This window comes from Tursiops truncatus, chromosome 1 (genome assembly GCF_011762595.2).
Source record: "Tursiops truncatus isolate mTurTru1 chromosome 1, mTurTru1.mat.Y, whole genome shotgun sequence".
Lineage (NCBI taxonomy): Eukaryota > Metazoa > Chordata > Mammalia > Artiodactyla > Delphinidae > Tursiops > Tursiops truncatus.
In genome coordinates, this window is record NC_047034.1 from 153196000 (window position 1) to 153220788 (window position 24789).

At 49.9% G+C, this 24789-nt stretch overlaps 1 long non-coding RNA gene across 2 annotated transcripts; it reads right to left on the bottom strand.

The window, feature by feature from the left end:
* Window positions 1–10706: 10706 nt before the first annotated feature.
* Window positions 10707–13531, bottom strand: LOC141276184 (uncharacterized). Of its 2 annotated transcripts, none has more exons than XR_012325352.1 (3): window positions 13436–13531; window positions 13002–13168; window positions 10707–10817 (listed from the first exon to the last, which is right to left on the bottom strand). It is a non-coding gene; the product is annotated as an uncharacterized lncRNA (long non-coding RNA). The 2 variants fall into 2 exon arrangements; XR_012325355.1 differs by having other exon boundaries at window positions 13002–13219; window positions 13436–13459.
* Between the last annotated feature and the right edge of the window lie 11258 nt (window positions 13532–24789).

Sequence of the window (24789 nt, forward strand, 5' to 3'; positions counted from 1 at the left end):
CGAGGAGAAGGGGTCTAGTGGGCAATGACCGCTAGCCGCGTGAATCAAAACAGCGCCTTTCACACTTTGATGCAAGCACTTCGGTGGCAAAACAGGCATATCAAATACACCTGTGCTTTAGCCCGGCCTTTGCTGGGTGCTCCCTAAAAGTCAATGGCTCCTAGTTGCCCCCAGGATAAAGCCTAGACTTCTTAGCAAGTCCCATCGTGGGCCTCCCTCAGCTGACCCTTGCCTACTTTTCCCAGCCATATTTCCTGCCATGCTTCCCTCATATATATCTTCTGCTCTGGTCCCCTCCTCCAACACCCCCCGCAGCTATTCATATCCTCCTGCCTACACACGGGGCAGCTCCTTCCTGGGATGCCCTTCCCCACCTCTGCCGCCAGGGAATTCCTATTCAACTCAAGCCATGCTCCCACCCCAGATTCCTCCAGGAGATTTCCTTTCCTCCTCTGATATTTTTGGTACCACTTTGCACTGGGATCATCTGTTGTCTTGTCCGTGTCCCTAGCAGACTGTGAGCTCCATGCACATTCATCTCTATCCCCAGCATAGCACTTGACCTAACCCAGAGCAGAAGCTCAGACCCTATTGGCTGAGGAGGTGAAAGACATGTCTCTGCATGTGAGCCGGCTCAGGGCATGCCTGTGGGTATGATCTTCAGCTCCCTGGGATGTGGGTTGAAAGCTTACAGCATTCTGGTAGCTCTGGAAAACATGGAGTTAGGGGCCTGGCCGAAGTCTCCAGAGATGAAGATGGAAAAAGGTACCATGGCCTGGGTGGTCAGAGCAACACGTTTCCATGTAGACCCCACTTGGGGGAGGTCACATGCATGGTATCCATAGGGCACCTGCCCCAGCATCATCACGATCGGTAGTATTTCTACTTCACAGCAAGCCTGAAGCCAGTGTGATTAGCAGCCCTATTTTACAGGTGGGGAATGAGGCCCAGAGGCCTCCTAAGTTCCTTCCAGCTCCAACATTCCTTGATTTAATGACTCTTCCTGCACGTGATACTTGGAGACCATCCGTGGCTCTGGCCAGGGAGACCATGATCTCAGTGCTGGCCCTGGCTCTGGAGTCTTCGGCTGGGAGCCCAAGTCCTCTACAAGAAGAGGCAACGGAACTGAGGGACCAAGGAGACATCTCTTCCCTTTAGTAGGGCTCACCCTGACCCTCCAAAACTGGTTTGCTCCCGGAGACCTGGGCCGGTTTGCTGAAGCCTGGCTTAAGAGCCATACTTGGCCCCATAAACCTCCCAGGAGCCCTAAGACCAACCTCGAGATGTTTTTTACAGGACAACTGATGTAACATGCATGACTGGGCTTCTCAAACTGCAGAGTGTCACAAATATGGAAGTTATTATCATTATTGCTATTGTATTCTTATGTGTTTTTTATTTTTAAGGAGGGTTCCTGGCATTCCCTTTGTTCGCAGAAATAGATTCAAGAGTCAGCCTGAACATGGAGATTTCAAACAAGCCACTGAATAGAATCTCTGATTACTTTTTTAAGTATTAGTTTTTATTCTAGAAAAATCTCAGACTTGCCAGAGATTAAAGGAGAAAGATAAACGATCAGGATGATTTTGAGGTTTGGGGTTTTAATTAGCGAGTGTATATATTTTAATTCATAAAGGCTGTGTGGGTGCCAGAGGAGTAATGTGGGTGTGTACACATGTGTGGGTGCGACACGCCTTGGCCGTAATGCCCAGATTTTGAGTTCCCCAAGGGCAGGGACCGTGTCTTCTTCCTTGTCCCCTGCACAGAGGCTGGCACATGACTGACGCTCAATAATTACTTGTTGAGTGAAAGAAGGTGAAGACAGTCAGTCAATAAGAAAGAGCTGATGTAGCAACCTTCCCCTGGGCAGCGTCTTGATGGGCCGTGACCTTCTGTCAGTTACCAGCAGTGGGGTTGGGGCAGGGGAAAGAAAGGGGCTGAATTGCTAATGCTATGACTCTGCAAAGTACCAGGAACTGTTTCCCAGTGTTGTTGCTGCTGGTCCCCACCCTATAAGAGGTTGGCATCTTCTCAATCCCCCATCCTCACCACACGAGCACACACACACTCTCATGCACACGCGCACACACACGCGCGTGCACAGCCACTCCTCTGAGGGCCTGAACTGCTTCTGTCCTTCCTGACACCATCATCTACAGGCTCTGTGTCACTCCTCCTCACTCTCTGAAGACCTTAGCACCTGGATCTCGGTGTGGGAGATCCAGGTGCTAAGGTGCAAAGGAACTCAGTGTGGGAACTAATGATCTGTCCAACCCTAGGACTCTCAGGGCATTAACTGTGCTAGGTTGGAAAATGGTCGCACTTCTTTCCAGCTCCTCCCATCAAGAGGAGGAGTCCATTTCTCTACTCCTTGATTTGGGGGCAAACCTTATGACTCACTCTGGCCACTAGGATGCAGAAGAGATGATGCTGCACTTGTTCTCAATCTGGGCCTGAGCTGGGGGATGAGAGATACAATATCTGGCCACCCCAATAACTTGGCCAACAGTCAGCCAAACCCCAGACCTGTGAGTGAAGCCATGTCAGACCAGCCAGCACCCCCCAGCACCCACCAGCATTCCGCTGACCTCAGACACGTGAGGGAGCCCAGCCAAGACCAGCCAAGCCCGGCCAGTATCAGCAGAACCTCCAGCTGACTCTACACGGTTGATGTTTTAAGCCCCCAGGTCTGTGAGTGGTTCTTTATACTTCAGTGACCCCTGCACTGCACCTCAGCCCCCGCTCCACAGCCCTTGCTCTGTGCCACCACCCAGGACCACACGCCTCTGACGCGGGGAGCCTCTGTCCACCCACTCTCTGGCCTGAGCCCCCTCACCCTCTTACTGCCACCACACCTGTTCTTCAGTTTCATCAAAACCACCAACAATTTCTTCCCCTCTAATTTTTCCCCATCTGCCCTTCCTGCCTTCCTTTCCTTCCCAATCCCACCGAGATCCCATGATCTATTACATCATCCACTCTTTTGCCAAAGCCTACAGTGCCTTCAACCCTTGTCCTTCCATCACACTCTCAGAGAAATCCCCTTTCTGAGTCAATCCAACTGTCCACCTTCTAGGCTTCGACACCTATGCTGTCAAACACTGCTGCAGGAAACTGTCCAGCCTCATGGGCAGCCTTCCCGCCAGTTCGTGGTTATCACCTGAGGCCCCACTGTTGCCCAGTGGGTAACACAGTGCCCAGTGTTTGCCTGATTGGCTTCCTGTCATATGAACCTCTGAGATTTACCCTTCCCTCTCTCCTTAATGCCCCACTTACTCCACAGCCAGTGACCTCAGCTACTCCACCAAGAAACAGGGCCGCCAGCATCCTGCCCATGCCTGTAAACTTGCCTGCCTCCTGTGCCTGTCTTCCTCTGACTTTGCACAATCAGAAAGTCCTCCTTCCTACCTGACATCACTCCAGGACAGTCAGTGTGACAAGTGTCAAGTGTGTGGAGCACAGATTCCAGTGTCAGATGATCTGAGTGGGTAGAAAGTCCCCTGCATACATGGCCTGGCCCAGCAACAGACAAGTGGTCAGAAGGGCTAAGAGCTGAAGGGCCATTCCTCTTGCAACAGAGCATCTCCTTCTGTCTTTCCCTCTCTGCCCGTCTCTGTTTCTCTAGGTTAATATGTCTGTTCCTCAAGTTCTCATTCTGTGTGTGTGTGTGTGTGTGTGTGTGTGTGTGTGTGTCTTGTTTGTGTGTGTGTGTGTGTGTGTCTTGTTTGTATATGTGTGTGTTTCTCTTTCTCTCTCTCTCTCCACACACACACACACACACACACACACACACACACACACAGTCAAGTGGAGGCCTGGGGTGTGAAGAGAGATGAGTCTGGAAGGGTGAACAAGGAGCCGATCAGGACCTAACATGTCTCAACAAGGAATCTGGGATTAATCCTGAAGACAGTGGGAGCCTTGAAGGATTTTAAGCCTGGGAAGGACACAGTTCAATTTGCATTTTAGAGAAATCCCTGTGAGAGCAGAGTAGAGAATGGGGCAAGACTGGAGACAAAGGAACAAGCCTGAGGCCGTTACACGGATCCCAGCAAGAGGTGGTGGAGCTCAAGGAGAGTGGGGCAGGTGGGCAGAGAGAGTAGATGGATTGGGGAGATATTGGGGGAGGAGAGAGAGAGAACAGAGATGGAGAGACAGGGGCAAGATACGTAAGAAGGGACAGAAAGGAGAGAGGCAAAGGTACAGAAAACGAGAGAGAGTCCATAGGAGACAAAGAGAACAGAGGGAAAAGCGAAAACAGGTAAATGGAGAGAGGAAGAGAAAGACAGAAATCCATCCATGGGAGAAACCGGACAGGAAATGTCGGGGGCAGGGCTGCAGGATGGCTGCCAGACCTCAGGTGCAGAGCCTAAGGGATGGAGGCGGGCAGGGGATGGAGAATAGAGGCGTGGAGGGGAGGGAGGGGTGGGCGGGAGGGAGGGGTGAGGGAGGGCCAGGAAGCCCAGTGGCCACAGCCTCAGCTCAGCTCCTTCACCGGCTCGCACCTGCCGTTCCAGCCTTTACATGTTGGGAGACAGATTCAGAACCTGGAGCATGTTTGAGTTTATCCAGCAGGGGAGCAAGCCAGAGCTGGATAGTTCTCATTTGGGTGGTCCCCAGAGACCCGAGTCTCCATTAGTGAAGTGGAGAAATTATCGGGGATTTATTTCTGCTCCTTTCCTGGTAGAGGGGTGGGAGAAAAAGCTGAAGGAGAGAGACGCTCGCCTCGGAAAACAGCACAAAAATTCAGCTGGAACCGGGCTGCCCAGTTCTAGTGACGAGGCCATCAGTCCATCTGGGACCAATGACAAGGCCCCCTCCCTCCACTCCCACAAGCCCTCCCCAGCATGGCCTTGCCTCCCACTCAAGAGAGGAGGAAGACCACAGTCCCGGCTCTCACAGATTCTCTGCTTTTCGGAGACGTCACAGATGCCAGGCCCTCGTGCAGGCCAGGTCTGCAAGCTCGCTGTGCTTCCCACTCACCACGTGACGGCAGGCAAGTCCCTCGGTCCCCCTGAGTTAAGAGAAGGGCGAAACCTCACGATTGGCCCTGGAGGTACCACATGCCAAACGCCTCTGCCAAAGTCACTTTGTGGAAAAGCCCTCTGTAACTGAAGGGTGCAGGCCACATGTGATCTGTCCGGGAAACTGAGGCCAAAACAGGGCCCCTCCTCCAGCAGCGGGTATCGGACCTCACCCTGGCCCCTGGCTCTCAACCCCACTTGTTCCCTGTGTGCGTGTCTTGTCTTTCTGCACAGCTAGATAGATGGAGGCTCAAGGCTCAGGAAGAAAGCTCAGAGGCTGGGGAGAAAACGTACATTCAAGCTGCCTCTCGAGGAGCATCTCAAGGCATCTCAGAACTCAAGGGGTCTTCTGCCAGGCCAATGCCAGGGCTGGGGTCTGGGCAGTCTTGGAGGGAACAGACAGGAGACTCCCTGGAAGAAACCAAGTGACACACACCTGCCTGGGGAGAGCCTGAACCATTGCACAAAAGAGAACAAGCCTTGAGACCATCTGCTAGGAGTAGCATTTAACTGAGGACCTCTGGATGCAGGCCCGAGGAGGGGCCCTCGCTCAGCTGGGAGGGCAGCCTACTCTCCCAGTGCCGCACCCACCTCACCAGATTCTGGACAACAAAAGGAACCCACCGGCCACGTCTGGGCTGGTGGGGTGGGGGCGGGAGGGCTGAGACAAGTGTGAGGAGGAGCGCAGGACTCTGTCCATAAACATCTCAATAGCGTGATTAACTGAGCATCGCAAATTGTAACCCTTTCCTTTAATGCACTTTCCCTGAATTACCGCGAGGAGCCGGCCGAGGAGCCCGTACAAATTGCTGGAATGGGCAGTTAAGCGGAGAGGTCGGAGGTTAAATGAACACGGTCGTTTATGAAGACACAGCCCGAATCCATTTGCATTTTAATATTCTCTCAGTGAGACGGAAAGCCACTTTTGAGGACAGCTTGTTTGGAAATCCCATTAACGGGTTATTTATGGGGCTCGTGGCTGCATGACCCTTGCCCTTGTTTTGTTAAACATGAACCAGACATGAATCAGACGGGCAGCGGGCTAGCCGCTATTGTTTCCCGTAGCACGAAATGTCATCCGATTCAATTATTCTGAGGCTGACACTTTCTGAATTATCACCCTCATAATGCTCAATTTTCCCTTTTTTCCCCTTTGGTCAACCTGATTATTTCTGTCTTTGTAGAAAGCTGACTCTCAGAGCAGCCGTTTCCCTGCCATCAGCTGTCGGCGGGGCCGGGGAGGCCTCAGACTGGGGCTGGACAAGGCCCCGCAAGGCTGCCGGCCTGGGGGTTGGATGGCTCAGGTGGCACTGAGGAGGAACCCACACCGTGGACAGCCAGCGGCCTCTGCTCCCCTTGCAGGTCTAGGGACCAGCTCTGGTGCACTGCATTTCCTTGAGAACTGAATTCTTGGGCTCTGTCACCCAGGTCTCTGAAAAAGCCTTTTGATCAACATTAAAATTGATTTATCTGAAAAAAATGAGCTGGAAAGTTATCGTAAAAGGTACGGAGGGGGAAGCATTATTCTGGCACTTGGGGTTTCTTTGTGAAAAGTTCAGTGGATTACAAAGTCTTGTAGAGCCTAAAGGCAGAGTCTTCTTTGAATTTAAATGATATGATGGGGGCAGAGAATACTCAGAGAAGTAGGGGAACGCCCGGTGCAAGGTCACGCTCCAGTGTTTGTCACACGGAAACGAATTCATCAGTTCTCTGATGGATTTGCCTTAAATGGATGTAATTTTAAAAATAAAAAGGGGGGCTTCCCTGGTGGCGCAGTGGTTGAGAGTCCGCCTGCCGATGCAGGGGACACGGGTTCGTGCCCCCGTCCGGGAAGATCCCACATGCCGCGGAGCGGCTGGGCCCGTGAGCCATGGCCGTTGAGCCTGCGCGTCCGGAGCCTGTGCTCCGCAACGGGAGAGGCCGCAGCAGTGAGAGGCCCGCGAACCACAAAAAATAAATAAATAAATAAATAAAAATAAAAAGGGATCCTTGTGTCCTGATTCCCAAGATTAGGCCCATGGCCTGGAGCTATCTCTCCCCGGCACTTTTTAGTGCCCACACGGAGCACTCACAGAACCAGCAGGACTATTTTATGGGCCTGGTACCGGTGAAGAGAGTAAGGTTTCTCTCTGGTTCAGGAAATCGGGAGCCTGTCCATCTGGCCAGAGCTCCACTTTCAGCCCCAGGTAGTGCAGTCCAGCTCTGTGCCAGAGCCGGGTGCTGGGAGAGGTGAGGGAATGGGTGCCCATCACCTCTCCACATCCCTCCCCCACCCCAGCCATCTAAGCCATCATTTCAGAGCAAGGAAGGACTCCAAAAGAGTATCCTGAAACACAGGGGAACACTGGGACCCAGAGATAGGGACAGAAGGAGCTCACGTTTACGGTTTGCTAGGGAAAGAGCTGAGACAAAAACACAGAGTTTATCTCCTTGGTGTGACCCTGGGATCACATAGATAGCCGGCATGGCATCTGTTTTTCTGGAATAAAATAAATGCTAGAACCCAAGGAAGAGCCCTGGGGTGGGCTTAGAATAACAATGCCAGTAGCAGGGCAGCAGGGACCTGTGCCCCTTTACCTTGTCTCTCCATGATGCACTGAACTTTCCTTGCCCAGGGGCTCTCTCTGGCCCCTGGAGCTCACTCTGATGCTTTCAAGGTAGAGGCCAGAAACACCAAGAAATTAAAACCACCTTGAGCAGCCTTGGAGGGATGGCTTTGGGGATTTGGTGTGTACATACCCCAGCTCCCTCACCCTTCGTGCAGGCTAACTCTGGTGCATTTTCTACTCTGCTCCCAGAGCTGCCCCCAGAGGTAGCTGCCTTGCGGTTGTGCCTTAGAGGATGCCTTTCCTTCGGCATCTCACGTCCCCCCTCCTCTACCTTCACCGTGTATTCAAGTGCTTGTCTCAGGGTCCTCTTCTGGGGGATCCCAAACTAAGACAGTTACCCTAACGAGGGCTTCCTGCATGCCAGAATCTTTACCTGCATCTCCTCTCAAATGATCCATGAAATAGATGCTAGTATTACTCTGTTTGCAGATGACAAGACTGAGGATGGAAAGTCAAATTCTTGTTCAGGGTCACAGAGCTGTTTGGGGGCAGGGCTGGGATTCTAATCCAAGCAGCAAGTCCCTAAAACCTGTGCACCTAATCGTCGCATCAGACAGTAAATATAAGGTCCACACACTTGAAGGGGGTGGGCCCCATTGTCTGAGGGTATCTGACCTCAGCAGTTAGACCACTCAAGGATGTACACACAGTGGGTCAACTCAAGGTGGGCAGGAGCAGGCCCGCCCCCCAGGACCAGGTGCAGGGAAGGCTGTCAGAGCACCTGCATTTCCTGGGGAACTCTCTTTCCACCACTTTCTGCAAAAGCCTTTTGACCAAGTTTAAAACAGCTTTCTCCTTACGAATTGGCCGTCTGAGGAATTCTTCTCCAGTGGTTAATTCGATCTTAATAGAAGCTGATTTTTTTTTCTCCCAGAAGAAAAGGGAACAATACATCTTTAGAACGGGTTTATAAGTGTCATGATTTTTCTACTAATTTACCCTGCATTCTCTGCTTTAAAATGTGAAATTACCTCATTGTGTCTCTGAATATCCTCTGTGCTTGGGCCTGAAATTAAGCTCGCCGTAGAGAAGCCTAAATGACCACAATTTGCTATGTGAAATGCCCTGATTGCAAGCGCAATCCCCAGCGATCCCAGCCCCAGCGTGGCCAGACTCCTCTCACTCACTGATTGGCCTTCCCCATCAGCTTTGCCAGACACACCTGGTACTACCTGCCGCGTGGGGGGAGGGCAGCAGGGGCCAGGAGAAATGGCTGCCCCCACCCCGCACCCCCTACCCCTGGCCACCTCCCAGGAACCAAAGATTATACGCTCCCTGATCAGCCACCCAAACTTGTGTTGGGTAAACAGGGTGGGCAAACAGCCCCCAGATCCCCAGGGGTACCTCTCACCAAATCTTACAGCCAGCACAAGTTTTTCAAACCCTCAATAACATCATGACTGTCCATTCTTTCTGGGTTGCTCTGTGGTCCCCAGCTCCTGGCCTCTCGTGAGAAGACTCACTGTCACTAGATGCCAGACCGCTGAGGTACCAGGCCTCGGATGCTGTGGGATCTGGAATCAGTCTCTCCAAGTTCAAACCCAAGCAGTACCCCTTGCTGTCTGTGTGACTTTGGCTAAGTCACTTCACTTCTCCGTGTCTCAGTTTTCCTCATCTGTAAAATGGGGACAGTAATACTACATACAGAATTGTCAATAGGATTCATACGTGCAGTTAACAAAACGGCTCTGCTGGGCACTCAGTAAATATTCATGGGTCTTATTTCAGGCCACATATTCAGGTGTGCAAAAATTTTAACTCTATTTTTCTATAATGCACACTAATATCTACCTCAAGTGGCTCAGTTCCCATGTAATTTTTTAAAGTTCTCCTTTGGGGGAAGAAAACTCATTGACCTGGAAGAGTCAAGAGGTGGAGGTTGACCCAACTCATCTACTTTGTCTCATCTGTCCAGAAGCAGACACCCCTGCTCCCTGCTTCAGGTGTCCAGGTGCATGTTCCAGGCCCCTCATCCCAAGACACAGATGTCCCTAAACTCAGCACCAGACCTCTGCCTGGGCTTGGAAAGCAGCCCCTCCTCCACCCAACTATCCCCAAAGGACCAGCAGTTCCCTCTGGGCTCCTGGGCCTTTTTGACCATTTTAGTTTCAGGAACAAAAACAGCCTGTGGCTTCAGCTCCAAGATCCTGAAGCAGCAAAGAGCAGCTTTTATCCCTCCCCCCACTGCAGGTGCCCCGTCCCAGCTGGTACCCAAGGCTGCATCCTGGAATCGCAGAGCGGGAGTGGCTTTAGCTGGCGGGTTAGATTCCTAGAGATGCTGTAACAAGGTACCGCGGACTAAGTGGCTTAAACAACAGAAACTTGTTGTCACAGTTATGGAGGCTGGAAGTCCAAGATCAAGGTGCCACCATGGTTGGTTCCTTTTGAGGGCCGTCGAGGAAGGATGTGTCCCAGGCCTCTCTCCTAGCTTCTGGTAGATTGCCGGAAGTATTTGGTGCCCCTTGACGTGTAGACGCAGCACCCCATCTCTGGCTTCATCTTTACATGGTGTCCTCCCTGTATGCATGTCTGTGTCTCAACTCCCCCTTGTTATCAGGCACCAATCATAATGGATGAGGACCCACTCTGATGGCCTCATTTTAACTTGATTACGTCGGTAAAAGTCCTATTTCCAAATAAGGTCACATTCTGAGATATTTTGGGGTCTAGGACTTCAACATACAAATTTGGGGGCAACACAGTGCAACCCATAACGGCTGGCCATCCCTCTTATTTCATAGATGAGGATGCTGATGGCCAAGGGGAGAAGGGTTTGCCAAGTGCAATCAACTAGCTGGTTCCGGACTCTCATATGTGTTTTATCTCTGACCTTTTGACAGCATTGGCCCGGGGGAGGTTTGAGAGGCCTAAAGGAATAGATCTGGCCATGACCCAATAGGGCTGACGGCAACCACATCTCTGACGGGTCCCATCCGGGCCCAGAAGCTGGGCCCACGCATCCCAGCTCCAAGCTGAGTGCTCATAATGGTCAATCAGGCTGCACCAAAGAGCTTTTTAACAAACATCATTCATCTTATTGCGATGCCAGCGATTGGACCGGCTCACATGCAGGGAACACAAACCCTGAATGAAGCATTAAAGTGATTTTAATGCTCACCATCGAGTGCCAGAGCCGGGGTCTCCCGTCTCCACCGCAGCCCATCTTGACGTGGGAGTTGGGCTCCTGAAAGGCAATTTTGTTGATGCTACTGGGAGGGGCATGCAGGTCCGGAAACTCATCCATCATCCTAACGGGCTTCGGGATGGACTGGGAAGATAAAGCTTTCATCTTCTCTACCAGGCAGAGCCTCTTCAATTAGGCGCTGCGGGATGAAGGGGAGGGTGGAAGCAGGGACAGCCTCCCGAGGGGTGGAGGGAAGGGAAGGAAGGAGATGGAAATTCCTCCTGTGCAGAAGAGCCTGGGTATTAGGAGGACACCGCCTCCATCCTGTACAATGAGCACAGTGTGGAAAATGAGGTGTTAGGGGAGACACAGGGTCTGAGTTTCAGAGCAGCTCCTGGGAGAGTGAGCGGAGGGCACAGGAAATGGTAACAGTGGGGGAAATTGTCTTCAAAACACCCAGAGTTTATTTGGGTTCCTTCCCCCCCCACACAGGAAACTGATGGTATGGAGAGGGTTCTGCCTTAGGACACCACTAGCCCAGTCCTCCCCCTCCTAGATGTCTCTAGCCCCAGGGAGGAGTCCAAGTCTGCTCAGCAGCAGGGCTGGGAGCAGGGAACAGCTCAGAGTCCCTCAGCTGAAGGGGGTACCCGGCTGCCTGGAGGCAGAGGAGGGTACCCTAGGCTACCGGGGTCCAGATGGAGAGGCGATGGATGACAGCAACGGGGCTCAGTGGCATTTTCGCTTTCCCCTTCCCCTCTGTCGTTCTTCCCTCCGCTCACAGACCTGCAGGAGCAGCCCCTGTCCTCACGAAGTTCATAACTGCCTGTCTAGGCACCCAGGACATCGGTCCCAACTCCTCAGGCCATCCCACCCAAGCATCTCACCCCTAGGGAGTCCCCAGGACTCCCACAGAAAGAGATGAGCAGAAGCCTTCTCTCCCCACAGCAACACGTGTTCCTCTTGGTGACACCCCCTCTCCAGGAAGTGGACGACAGGAGGACACGGCTATGCCATGAAAAGAAGCCACCAAATTCCGAGGCTCCCAGGGTCAGGCTACAGGTGGGCTTGGAGGGAGCCAGGAGGACTTCCTCAGAGGAGGGGCTACGTAAAAAGCAAAGTTTACCTGAACTTGGACTTGGGGTAAGGTGTTCACACTGTTACTTATGTCTTTATCCTGACACGCTGTCACCTGCCATGACTAGACTATCCCAGAGTCAATTGATTATTGATCAAGTTGCCAATAAGCAGCTAGGGATTTACTGAGCAATATCCACTAGGTGCTTAATGGGCCAGTTAGCCAAGAAGCATTTATTGAAACTACCCAGTAGTAATAATAACAACAGTAATAATGGTGGCTGCTACTTACTGAGAACTTACTGTGTATTCTAAGTGCTTTACATGTTTAATTCATTGCCGTTCTTGCCTGCTCCATCTCCCATCATGCCCTGCCTCCTGTTTTAAGCTCCAGTAATACCCATCTTCCTACCCCACTGTTTCATATTTCACACTCATGCTGCTTCCCTGCTCAGAATGCCTTGCCCATCTTTCTTCAGCTGACCACCCCCTACTCATTCTACAGATGTCTGCTCAGGGTCACCTCCCCAGGAGGCTCACCTGACCCCAGCTTGAGACCAGAGTCCCTCCTACAAGTTCCCAACTGCACCCAGAGAGAAGAAAAATGGAGTCTTGACATTCCTGTGGCTTTACCCATGGCAGACATTACTAATGGATCACAGTACTTTCTGAGAACTTTTCGTGGCTCGGGGGGAAATGCCTGCCCTGAGTGCACACAGTGGTGATTAAATGAGACAATGCCTGTGCAGAGCTTAGCATAAGACCTGGCTCACGGTAGCACATTCAGCACTGTTGCATTCTCATGTCCCAACCCTGCCTGCCCTAACCCCACCATGGTCCCCTTCTGTCACTTCCTTAGCATGGGTGAGAAAGAAGGACCCAATAGAAAAGAACAGAACAATAAGAAAGGGCCGTTTCTAGAGAAGAATGTGAACTAATAAAGCAGGGGAACAATGGCCTATATCCTCTGCCAGCAACCAGGGCCAGCAATCTACCTGTTTCTGGGTCAGAACAAGAGAAGGGCTCTCTGGGAAGGATGGGAGAGGAGGCCAGGATGGGGCAAGCGCTTGAGTTTTCCTGTTTCCTAAACCTCAGTAATATAACGACCACTTCGGGATCCTATATCCTCTACCCAGCACAGGACAGAGTGCCTCACACGCACATACTCACTCAATGGAGTTGATATGATCCCCATTTCACCAGCAGGGAAACTGAGGCCCTGAAGGAGTCTTTTGTCAGACATGGCCCTGGGATTCAAATATGGGGTTCTTGACTCCAAAGCCCCTCATCTTCCCCACAGCACACTCTGCCTTTCTGCATTCACCAAGATCGCTGGTCTTTGAAATAGAAGCCGGGTGGTGTTGAGGCTGGGGGCGGGGCCAGGGTAACTAACAGTGGGGGGTTGGGCGGAGTGGGAAAACAGCCCTAAAAATTTCACAGAGGCATATGTAGATAAGAAATAAAATTGTTCTAAAAAACGAACCAATAAATAAATGCAGACAACGAACTAGCATCTGCCTGCCCGACACTTGGCTTCTTTTTGTTCAACCTGATTTCATCCTCCCCCACCCACACTCCTGGCCAGAGGGCCCATTTAGAGTCACCTAGAAAGAGAGAGGAAGGGCAGGAGGCTCCCTAATCTCAGAATCCACCCTGTCGAGGTGACCGGGAGTCTCCTTTCTGAACACAGAAGCTGCTCCCTGGCGTTCTATGTAAATGAACTGTTTGGAAATGTGCATGCGTAATAGAGAGCTGTCAGGTCGGGCTGGGGATTGGCTGGGACGGAGGAGGACAATAGATTTCACGCTCCGGGGTCAGGCCTGGGGGGAGGGGGCTGGGGTGCTCAGGAGGTGGAGGGAGAAGGAGTCGGGTGCTGGGTTACCCTGGGCTGGGTCCCAGAGAGGAGGTGCTAGGGCGCAAGCCAGAGCCTCGCTGAGACCTGGAGCCTGGGGCACAGAGGTGACAAGGAGCAGGGAGCCGGTGGTGACAGCTGGGGTCGGGGGAGTGCCATGTGCCAGGGTGAGGGGGAGCGGCCTGGGGCTCTGGGGAAGCTGGACCCCCCCGCTGGGTGCCAGGAACAGGCCTGGGGGCAGCCTCAGCGCAGCTGCATTGGAAACAGGCAGGGAAGACTCTCCTACATCAAGGGCGGCGCGTGCGCTCACCGCGGCATCGTGTGAGACCCAGTATCCCGGCATGGCCCATGCCAGCAGGGAGGGGCCTGCCCAGGTCCCACAAAGCAGGATAAGGTTCAGCCCAGCTCCTGATACATCTAGAAATGCTCATAAATGGTAGGGCTGATATTAAAGACTTTCATTGCAGATAAAATTCAAGCGACTCCAGTGAAGCAGAAAGGAGGAATTTATTATAGCGTCCTGGGGTATCTCCTGGGCCCCAAAGGGGGACTAGAGCCAGCTCAGGCCTCTCTCCATTCTCTGCAGGGCCCCCTAAGTCTCCTCTCTCTGCAGACCTTCTCCTCCCGCTTCTTTGGCACTTGGTGGAAGATGCACCCCACAGACCCTGAATTCACAGGGCTGTGTTTTCTGCCCCTTGCAGACCCTCGCAAGCTCTCAAGCTGAGTTCCAAATTATCTGGAGAGAAAAGCTGACTGGTCCAGCCTAGATCTGGGGTTCTTCCTGGTTTATCAGTCACAGCTGGGGGAATGGACATCATGTAATTGTCATTCATTTACTTAATCATTCATTCATGCAACAGAAAATTCATAGAGAACCTACTATGTGCCAGGCTCTGTGATAGGTGCCGGGGGTAACAGAAAAAGGGCTGCCCACATGGAGCTTACATTCTAGCTCAGGGAAGACAGACGAGAAAGAGCCAATTAAATGTGTAAGATGCCAGGACAACACGGCAGAGTAGAAGGAAAGAGAGTGCTGGGGAGGGGGCAGGGAATAAAATGCCCTTTTATAAGGTGGCCAGGGAAGGCCTCATGACCTCGGGAGACCTGAAGGGAATTAAGGAGACAGGCAGACAGGTATGTGAGAGAGCATTTCAAGCAGAGAAAGGCAGGTCCCAAGGAGGGAGGGCATGGTGGGTTTGAGGAAAGGCAGGGAGCTCGGACGCTGCTGGAGCAGGTAAGCCACGAGGGCAGTGGAAGGAGCAGGGGTCCCACAGGGGAGTGTCTGTGGCCCACTGAGGGGTGCGGAGCCGCCTGGGGAGCTGAGCCTAGGAATGGCATCTTTCTGTTTCCCAGGGTGTCGCAGAACCTCCCGTGTGACCTCAAATCGTCTTGGCCTCGCCGGCTCTAGTGTCCTTGACTTCTTGTTTTGCCCCAGCTGTCACACTGACCGACTCTTCAGGGGGGCCAGGCTCAAGCACAGCTTCAGGAACCCGGCAATCCTGCAGCCCGAGACCTCCTCCAGGGCCCTGATGCCACAAAGAGTGACAAGACTGGGCGCAGCTCCAATATATACAGTGATGCCCCATAAATGGTAGGGGGCCAGGAATCCTCCGGATCCTCCCTCCACTTCTGTGCCCAGAGAAAACCAGCACACCGGAAGGCGTGGCTTCTGATTGCTTCCGGGTCACCAAAGGGGTGGCTGACACAACCCAGAAGTGCAGGAGAATTGACATCCCGGGGGCAAACTTGAGGTGGAGATGAGAGGAAGCCTGAGGATAAATTCCCTGTCTACCCTCCCCCATCACTAGATATTCACTGGTCTGTTCCGTTGGCACGTAGGGTCCTGTACCCAAGAAGTTTCACGTGAGAGCAGCCGTCAGCTGCCCTCATTACACAACTGTGCTTTGTGAAGCTCAGTGTTGCACTTCCTGCTGTCTGCTCCCCTCTCCCCTCTCCCTGTCTCCCTCTCCACCTCCCTCCCTCCGGCGGCCCTGGGACTGCACTCTCCATTTGTGTGATCGTATGAGGTTTGTCTCAGGCCCTATTTTCCAGGAACCCGGGCTATGGCAGTTGGTACTAGGCATGGTCCTAGGGAGCGGACCTTCAAGATGGGATTTAGTTGGATTGCTCCTTCTGAAGATAGGAGGAACCCCATCGCTGGTGGAGGGTGGAGTGGTGATAACCTCTGGTACGCAGGGCTTCACGAATAGTGATAAACTGGAACCTGTGGTTAAACGAGACAAGGTACAGGAGGAAGGTGAGGGCTGGGGAGGGATGTGGAGTGTGTGTAGGGCTTGATCAGTCTGGAGGAAATTATAAGGATTGTGGTAAGAGCTGGCTGCTTCTGACAGCCTTGAAAGCCTTGTAGAAATAAAATGGTGGGCCCAGGAAAGCCAACTGACAACTTAAGGCATGCTTTGAAAACCAGGGGTCCCATGACATCTTTAAAGGAGATTCATCTCCTGCTGCCACAGGGCTGAGAACTGGACCCAGGATTTGATTTCATAATTTGATCATTACGGGGGAGATCTGCAAAGGAAATGAATGCACAGTCTTACAGTTGTCCTTAACGTCTGTGACAGGTAAAGAGTGGGACCTTGACATATGGGATGAGGACATTTGGGGAGACAAGCTTGAAAATCTTGAGCCTCAAATTCCCTTCTGAGCCTTCTGCGCCAGAGGAAGCAGCCTCTGCCCCCACCCCTTGCCAGTGGAAAGCAGCCTCCTTTCACCTGGAGACCACACACTCGCCGAAGCAGAGTGAGCTGCAAAGACGGTGTTCAGAGAGTAGGATGCTTGTGATTTTGGAAGGGAGACCGTTACTGTTAAAGGTGAGCGCTAATGTAGGACCTGGGAATGAAAGGTAGAGACACAATGGAAGAAAGAAGGTCAGGGGTGTGAGAAGCAAGCCTGTTGGAAGGATCATCTCTATGTACATTGAAATCACCAAGAATCGCGATGGGCACTGTTGGAGAAACAGTGGACAAGAATTTTTAAATCTTCAGGGAATGGGAGTGGGGGTGACTAGAGGTCGATAGATGGTGCAACAGGAGGAGTATCAGAGGCATAAGTTTTGATGGCATGACTTCAAGGCAGCAGTTTTGGGGGGACACACGAGAAGGAAGGATCTGAGAGTAGTGATGAAGAGTAGGGTGAACCCTACCCTAGAACCCTACCAGACTGAGGGTTCAAGGGCTGTGGTGTCAAGAAAGCCACCCCTTGGGAGCGTTGCAGGGAAAGCAGTGTCCCCAGCAGGGAGCATGGTTTCCACTAGAGTGAGAAGGTGAAAGGGGTCGTCCGGGTACAAGGGTGAGGATGCAGGATGTCTTGCTAATGACTAACCACAGAAAGCACAGCAGAAGTTTTTCTTGAGTAGGAAGGAGAGTCAGAGTCATACGGATGGACGTTCAGAGCCAAATGAAGATTAGAGGCCAGGGGCTGAGGGTGAACTGGGAGCTGGCGATTTTTGTGGTGATTAATATAAAAAAGGATACAGGGCATGATGAGAGTCGTCTGGATAGGCTCCGATGAGATTGATGTGGTGAGGCTGTGAGTGTTGGGAAAGGAAAGGAAGGGGGCCTTCAGGAAATGGGGCTCTGGGATCCCTTCTTGACTCTTACCAAATACATACAAATCTGGCTACTGGGGCCCAACTGGAGGATCAGGGCGAAGACGGGGCAGATCGTAGAGAAAGAGCAAGTAGTTAGGGTCTGGTGGGACCTGGGTTCAAATTCTCACTCCGCCTTCACTGGGTGATTTGGGACAAGTCCCTGAACCTCTCTGAGCCTGTTTATTCACCTATAAAATGGAGAGTTCGTACCTACCTACCTCGTGGGATTCTAGGATTTACGAGGATTCGATGAGATGGGACATGATGCGAAGGCAGCACAGAGCTCAGCTCATGCCAAGACCTGAGCTGTTTTGTGAAATGGACTGAACACTCGAAGAATCCAGACTGGTCCAGAGCCTCGACTACAGATCTCAGAAGGTCCCCCGGTTCCAACTCCTCTTTCCTCTGCAATGTCTGATGGAGTGTTTTGGACCTCAAATATTTATTTTAAAAATGGATAAGCTGAGAATACATGAAACCCACATTATGGAATGAACTACATACCATTTTCTACAATGTTAATTTCCACATACAGACATGGCACGCTCCAAATGCTCTATAGAATGGGTCTGAAGTCTATACCTGGCTCACTGAGGTCTTAGTATACCCCCAAGATAGACGTGACTCGGGCCACTAGAATCTCAGGTTGCTCCCTAATACTCAGTATGAATTCATTCTGGACCGGTCACTTCCTTATGTCAAGATTTGTTCATTCATTCAGTAAATATTTATTCACTACCCACCGTGTGCCAGGACTTGTATCAGACAGTTCAGTCAGGAAAACAGAAACCACTGTAGGAATTCCAAGGAAGGGGTTGCTTTCAAAATCTTGGAAGGGCTGGAAGGACACACATTAATGATGAAACCTGTTGCTGTATCATAATAAGTTACATGAAACAAGGAAATGGCCAAAACAGTTGCAGCTACCCCAGGACCAAGGTGTATGCTTTGCAAGAAAACATGCAGAGGTCACCACAAACATCTCACATTTACCAAAGCCCAGGCATCAGCCCATCGCTGCTGGAGAAACAATGATATTGATTCTGCCTCTCTTCCATCTTCCAAATCTTGTAAATATGCCATTGGCAGAATCAACCCTGGAATCCTGATAGGAGGGGTTCTGGAAAATGTAGTACTCAAACTTCTAGCCTTTATGATACAAGAGTGTGCAAAGAGGGGAAACGGTGCTGAGCTGCCACTGACAATCCAACATAGCTCTGTTCTTGGTGCTATGCTAGAAAACAAAGTTCCTGCCTTCAGGGAGCTTATATTCTAGTGGGGAAGGCAGGTGTTAAAATAAATTTAGTATATATAATGGCATTAGTTAATGTAGTGAAGACACAGTTAGGTTAGAGGAGAGAGATTAACTGGGATGTTCTTTTAGTTAGGGTGGTAAGAAACTTGAATTAAGTGAGGAAGCCATGTGGATATCCAGGGGCATAACGTTCCATGCAGAGAGGACATCAGGTGCAAAAGCACTGAGTCAGGGGGAAGCTTAACTTGTTCAAGAAACAGCACGACCATTGTGAGCAGAGCAGAGGAAGTGAGGGTCCCGGGGCTGGATGGCACAGAGCCTTGTAAGCCATGGTAAGTGTTTTTCTCAAACCATGATATGATGACATTTGAGCAAAAGAGTGATATGATGTGACTTATGTTGTAACAGCGCCACTCTAGCTGTTGTGTGGGAGTCAAGGTTGACCCCGAGATTTTTGACCTGAGTAACCAGATGACTGGTGGTACCATTTACTGAGGTGAGAGGCAATGGGGGGCAGACGGAAATAAAATGTCTGGTCCTGACATGTTCAGTTTTACATATGTAAGTGGAGACGTGGGGTAGAAACTTGAACATACAGGTGTGGAATTCAAGAGATAATTCAGAGCCAAGGACAGACATTTAGGAGTCATCAGCCAACAGGTGACGTTTAAAACCACAAGACAGGATGAAATCACCCAGGGAGTGAAAATTGACAGAAGAGATAAGAGGTGGAGGACTGAGCCCCGAAACTTATATCAATGGCAGAGTATTCTCAGTCTCTCTAACTGAATTGCTCCAAATTCATACCTAAAGCCAGAGCCGCATCAGCTCTTCCTCATCTTAGCTCACAGCCCTGTGGAAGACTGAACAAGCCCTAGGGTTCCTACTCTTCCAGGAGTAGAACTCTGCCAGTCAACTACTGGGTTGCTCTCGATCCATCCCTACCTTTCTCTGATCTGCTCAGTATCTCAGGAAACTACATTTCCCAAGCTCCCTCACCCTCTAGCTTTCTGGTTTGTTCTGCCAATGAAAGGCACATGTAGAAGATTGGAGGGTGGGTGGAGGTAGGGTATTTCTCCCCCCCTTTCATTCTGGCAGTGGCAGCGGTTGTGCTGCTCCCCCCGCTTCCCCCCCAAACTCCAACTCCTGCAAGGTAGCCCCCACCTGACAGCCCCCACTGAAACTCCAGCTCCCCATGGATGGCCTCAACTTCTGGGCTTTGGTTACACCATCTCCTCCCACTGTCCCTACATCCCTGAGGGTAGTAGCAGCTTCTAGCTCTTGACAGTCTCTAGCATCTGCCTCACAGTCCCCTGTCTGGCTCCTCAGATCTTCTGTCACCAATTCCCTGCATTCAATTCCCTCTGTTCAAAAGACCTAGAGTGGTTTCTGTCTTCCTGGCTGGATGCTGACTGACACTGGGCCTTTTGGCAAGACATTGGCAGCAGGCATCTGTGATCTATGAGTGGCTCCTCCTCTCTCTGCCTTTGCTTTTTCATGCAGCAGAACAGAGACACTCTGGACTACCCAGACTGTGGTGGAGAATGACTCCCAAGTCACGGGCAACTGAAAAGAGTCTCCCCTATCATGCATAAGTCACTGACTCTATGTTATTTCCCATGTCACACTATCCCCTCCCTGCCTACCTTTTAACCATCATATGTCTCCTAGAATTGGGGTCATGCAGTGTAGAGGAAAGGGGCTGAGAAATCTGGCCTCCAAGATTCACTGGGCATGTCACTTAACCTCTCTGATCCCCAGTGTCTTTACCTCTATAAAGTGGCCCCAAGATCTCTTTGTGATAGAGCTATGGGATTTGATGTGATAATAGATATGAGAACTCCCAGTGGCTGACAAATAGTGGACTCAAACATTATTCCTTCTTGACGGTTATCCCCACACTGCTCAGTGTTCATTCCCCCAGTCCTTGAGTCATCCATCCCCCATTCATTCATTAAGTTTACAAGCACTTAGTGTACATCTATTATGCACTAAACAATACTGAGGGGAGAGATACACTAATGAATAAGACACAGTCCTGCCTCCAGGGAGTTCAGAGTCTCCCAGGAGAAGTTGGACAGGTCCATCAATGACTGTACCATAGGCAGAATGAGGCACAAGAAAAAACCAACTGAACCAATAGGAATTGAGAGCAAGAGAAAACTTTATGAAGGATCAGCAAAGACTCCATGCAAGATTTCTTAACTTTTTTTTTATGCCATGGGTCCCCCAGGAAAGCCTATGCATCCTTCTCATAAGGAGAAAGTAAAATCCATATGATTACCAGGAGAACCAATTTCTCTTTTTGCAGTGCCACACAGCTTGCAGGATTTTATTTCCCCAACCAGGGATCAGATCCAGGGTCCCAGCAGTGAGAGCGCTGAGCCTTAACCACTGGACCACCAGGAATTCCCAGAGAACCAATTGTTTTGAAATATAGACATCAAAATATTAAAAATTGTATCTGTGAAATAGAAATATAAAAGCTTCTTTATTAATATATTAAATAGTAAGATCTAGTGGTATTCTTAAAGCAACTATAATTTCTAGGTGGTTTAAATGATATTTCAAGATATTTGTTACAACTGCAATGTCTGTAATTTCCATTGGTGACCAAGTTCTGGCACTACTAATTCTACTGTGGTTTGTTGCCTACATTCATCGTAAAAGGAGATGCTGCATTTCAGTTAGAGGTTGGTGAAAATAATGATTTAATTGTTTTTCCCCATTCCCATTTACAAACCCCATGGATTTATCCATGGACTCCAGTTTAATGAGCCCTGTAGATGGAGTGGAATATTATACAACTAATTGTCAAAAACCTAAACTTTGGACTCAGACAGGCTGGCTTCCAATCTAAGGCTCTGGCACCTGTTTCGTGACCTTTCTTACCTTTCGTGACAGTCTCCTCACATGGAAAATGGGAAGATAACCCAAAACTCCTCAGTAGTCCTGCGGATTAAAGAAGTACTGTTTGTAGACTCCTTAGCACTGTCCCTGGAACCTAGTATATGCTCAATGGGCAGCTGTTACATTAAAACAGAAATGAGTAATATTGAGGCAGTCCGTGCTGCAAACTAGGTTCCAGGCAGACAAGTGTCACCACCTCTCTGAGTGAGGGTTTCTCAGCTACTTCATGACTCAGAAAGATGACTTTCTAATTCTGAATTCTGAAGGCTGGACAAGGACCCAGCCTCCATGGCCAGAGACAGAGAGCAGAAGGGAAAAGCCTGTCCCGAGGGAGGAGGGTCCCTCAGCAACACACTGGTCAATGGATGGGGCTATATGAAGAGTAGCAAGGGAAGGGTCTAGTCAGCTCCAAAAGGTGCTCCCAGGGGCTGACACAGGACACTTACATAAGTGGACACCGGAAGGGCTCATGGAGAAGTAGAGATAGTTGATAAGGTCGGATGTTAGGATTACAAGTATGTTTTCCTCCTTTTGGAATACTTTTCCAACAATCCTTAATGCCCCCCACCCCATCCTGTGCAGAATGAAGTCTGTTCTCTTAGAGTGAAGTTTAAGGCCCTTTTTGATCTAGCCCCTGTCTACCTCTCAAGCTCCCTCACAATTTTCCCCAGCACACACTCTGTACTTCTGGGAAAGGAAATTGGTAGGATGTCTCAACACACCCTCACTATGGCCCCCTCTGGGACTTTACTCCTATTGGTCTCTCAGCCTGAGTACCCTCTCCCCTCCACAATCCACAACCTTCTCAGCCCATCCAGATGACACTTCCGGGAATCACCCTGCCCTCAGCTGTACCTCTCCATGGTCCTGATCCCATTCTGCATTATCCTCATCTACAACCAAGCCTTACGTCCCCGCTCAAGTGAACACCCTTTGGGAGCAGGGCCCAAGAGTACCTCAGATCTCCCCCAGCAGCCTCTCACATAGTGAGGAGCTGCTCAGGAAAGGGTGACTGAAGGGACCGCTAAGCCTGAGACCTCTCCAAAGGGCCCTAAAACACTGGGCACCTGGCTGGCCCTGCCCATCCAATGGCCCTGCATCCACTTACTCATTCATTCAACAAATGATTACTGCATGCTTAGTGGGTGCCAGGAATTGTTCTCGAGAATACAGCGTAATATCCTGCTGTTATTGGAACTCACATTCTAATGAGGGGAGGAAATCAATTCTATTCTAAATCTATTCTAAATCAATAGAATATGGTAAGTCAGCCAGCTATCACGTTCTCTGGAGGCAGGAAAATGGAGAAGGGGGAGAGGGAGTCCCAGGGTTCCCTCCTAAACAGGGTAGTTAGGGAAAGCCTCATTGAGAAGGTGACAAATATTTAAGCAAAGTCCTAAAGGAGGTAAGGGAGGCAACCATTCGGCCACCTGGGGGAGAAGTGTTTCAGACAGAAGGAACAATGTATTCGTTTCCCATTGCTACTGTTAAAAAAAAAAAAAGAAACCACAAATTTAGTGGCTTAAAACAACAGAAATTAATTTCTTATAGTTCTGGAGACCATAAGTTTGGAATGAGTCTTCTGGAACTAAAATCAAGGTGTCAACAGCTGCTTTCTTCTGGAGGCTCCCGTGGAAAATTCACCCCCTTTCCCTTCCAGTTGCTGGTGATGCCAGCACTCTTGGCATTCCTTGGCTCGTGGTCTCATCATTGCAATTTCTGCTTCCATCACCACGTTGCCTTCTCCTCTTCTGTAGTCAAATCTCTCTCTGGCTCCCTCTTATAAGAACACGTGTGATTACTTTGGGCCTACCCAGATAATCCAGGGTAGTCTCTCAATGTCAACAGCCTTAACTTCGTCACATCTGCAAAGTCCCTTCTGCCATATAAGGTGACATTCACAGGATCTAGGAATTAGGACATGAATATCTTGGGGTGAGGGGTAATTATTCAGCCTACCACAAACAGCAAGTGTAAAGGCCCTGAGGCAGGAGCATACCTGGGGTCAAGTGTGTCTAGAGCGGACAGAATTCAGGAGAGGGCAGTGAGAGATGAGGTGAGAGGTGTGGCAGAGGCCAGAATAAACAAAGCCTTCATATCAGATGGGGTCAACACTCGCTGCTGTGTTACTAACTCCTCTGAAATTTCAGAGGCATAACAGGGTAAAGCTGTGTCTCTGCTAACATCCCCGCCTGACATGGGCTCCACTCATCTTTCTAGTGACTTCTGGATCCTATAGACCTCAGAGTGCTGGTTGGGGTCCTCCACATCCAGCTGGCAATGGAAGGAAAGAACCAGTGCAAATCTTTCTAGACATTTTAGCTCCCAGGCCTGGAAGAAGTGGACATCACTTCCGTTCACTCTCTAGTGATCAGAGCTAGTCACTCGGCCCCACCTAGATGTAAGGACAAGAAGAAACTTGGACTTCATTTGTACAGGAGGAAAATGAAATTGTTTGGTAAACATGTAGCTTTTCATTTGCCACAGCAAACCCATTGTGACTTAACTTAGTCACATCTGCAAAGTCAAAAAAGTATTTTGACTTTTTACAATAGCCAAGATACGGAAGCAGCCTAAGTGTCCATTGACAGGGGAATGGATAAAGAAGATGTGGTTTATATATATATAATGGAATATTACTCAGCCATGAAAAATGATATTTGCAGCAACATGGATGGACCTAGAGATTATCATACTAAGTGAAGTAAGTTACACAGAGAAAAACAGATATCAAATGATATCACTTATATGTGGAATCTAAAAAAATGATACAAATGACCTTATTTACAAAACAGAAATAGTCTCACAGACATAGAAAACGGGAGATAGTGAGGGGGATGGGGAGAGATAAATTAGGAGTTTGGGATTAACATACACACACTACATATCAAATAGGTGAACAACAAGGACCTACTGCACAGGGAATTCTACTCGATATCTTATAATAACCTATAATGGAAAAGAATCTGAAAAAGACTCTAGATGTATAGATATATAACTGAATCACATTGCTGTACACTTGAAACTAACAAACATTGTAAATTATACTTCAAAAATTTTTTTAATGTTAAAAAATATTTTTTTGACTTTTACTTAAAGGAGATGGGGACCCTTAGAAAATGTTGAACAGAACAGTGACATGATTTAACTTAAAAAAAAATTTTTTTAAACACACACACACTCATGGAAATGTTCCACAGCTTCCTTGTGGTGATGGTGAGCTTGACTGTTTACCTTTGTCCAAACTCACTGTATGTTTAAAGTGAATAAATTTTATTATATGCAAATTATACCTCAATAGAGCTGATTTTTTAAGAAACGGATCATAGAG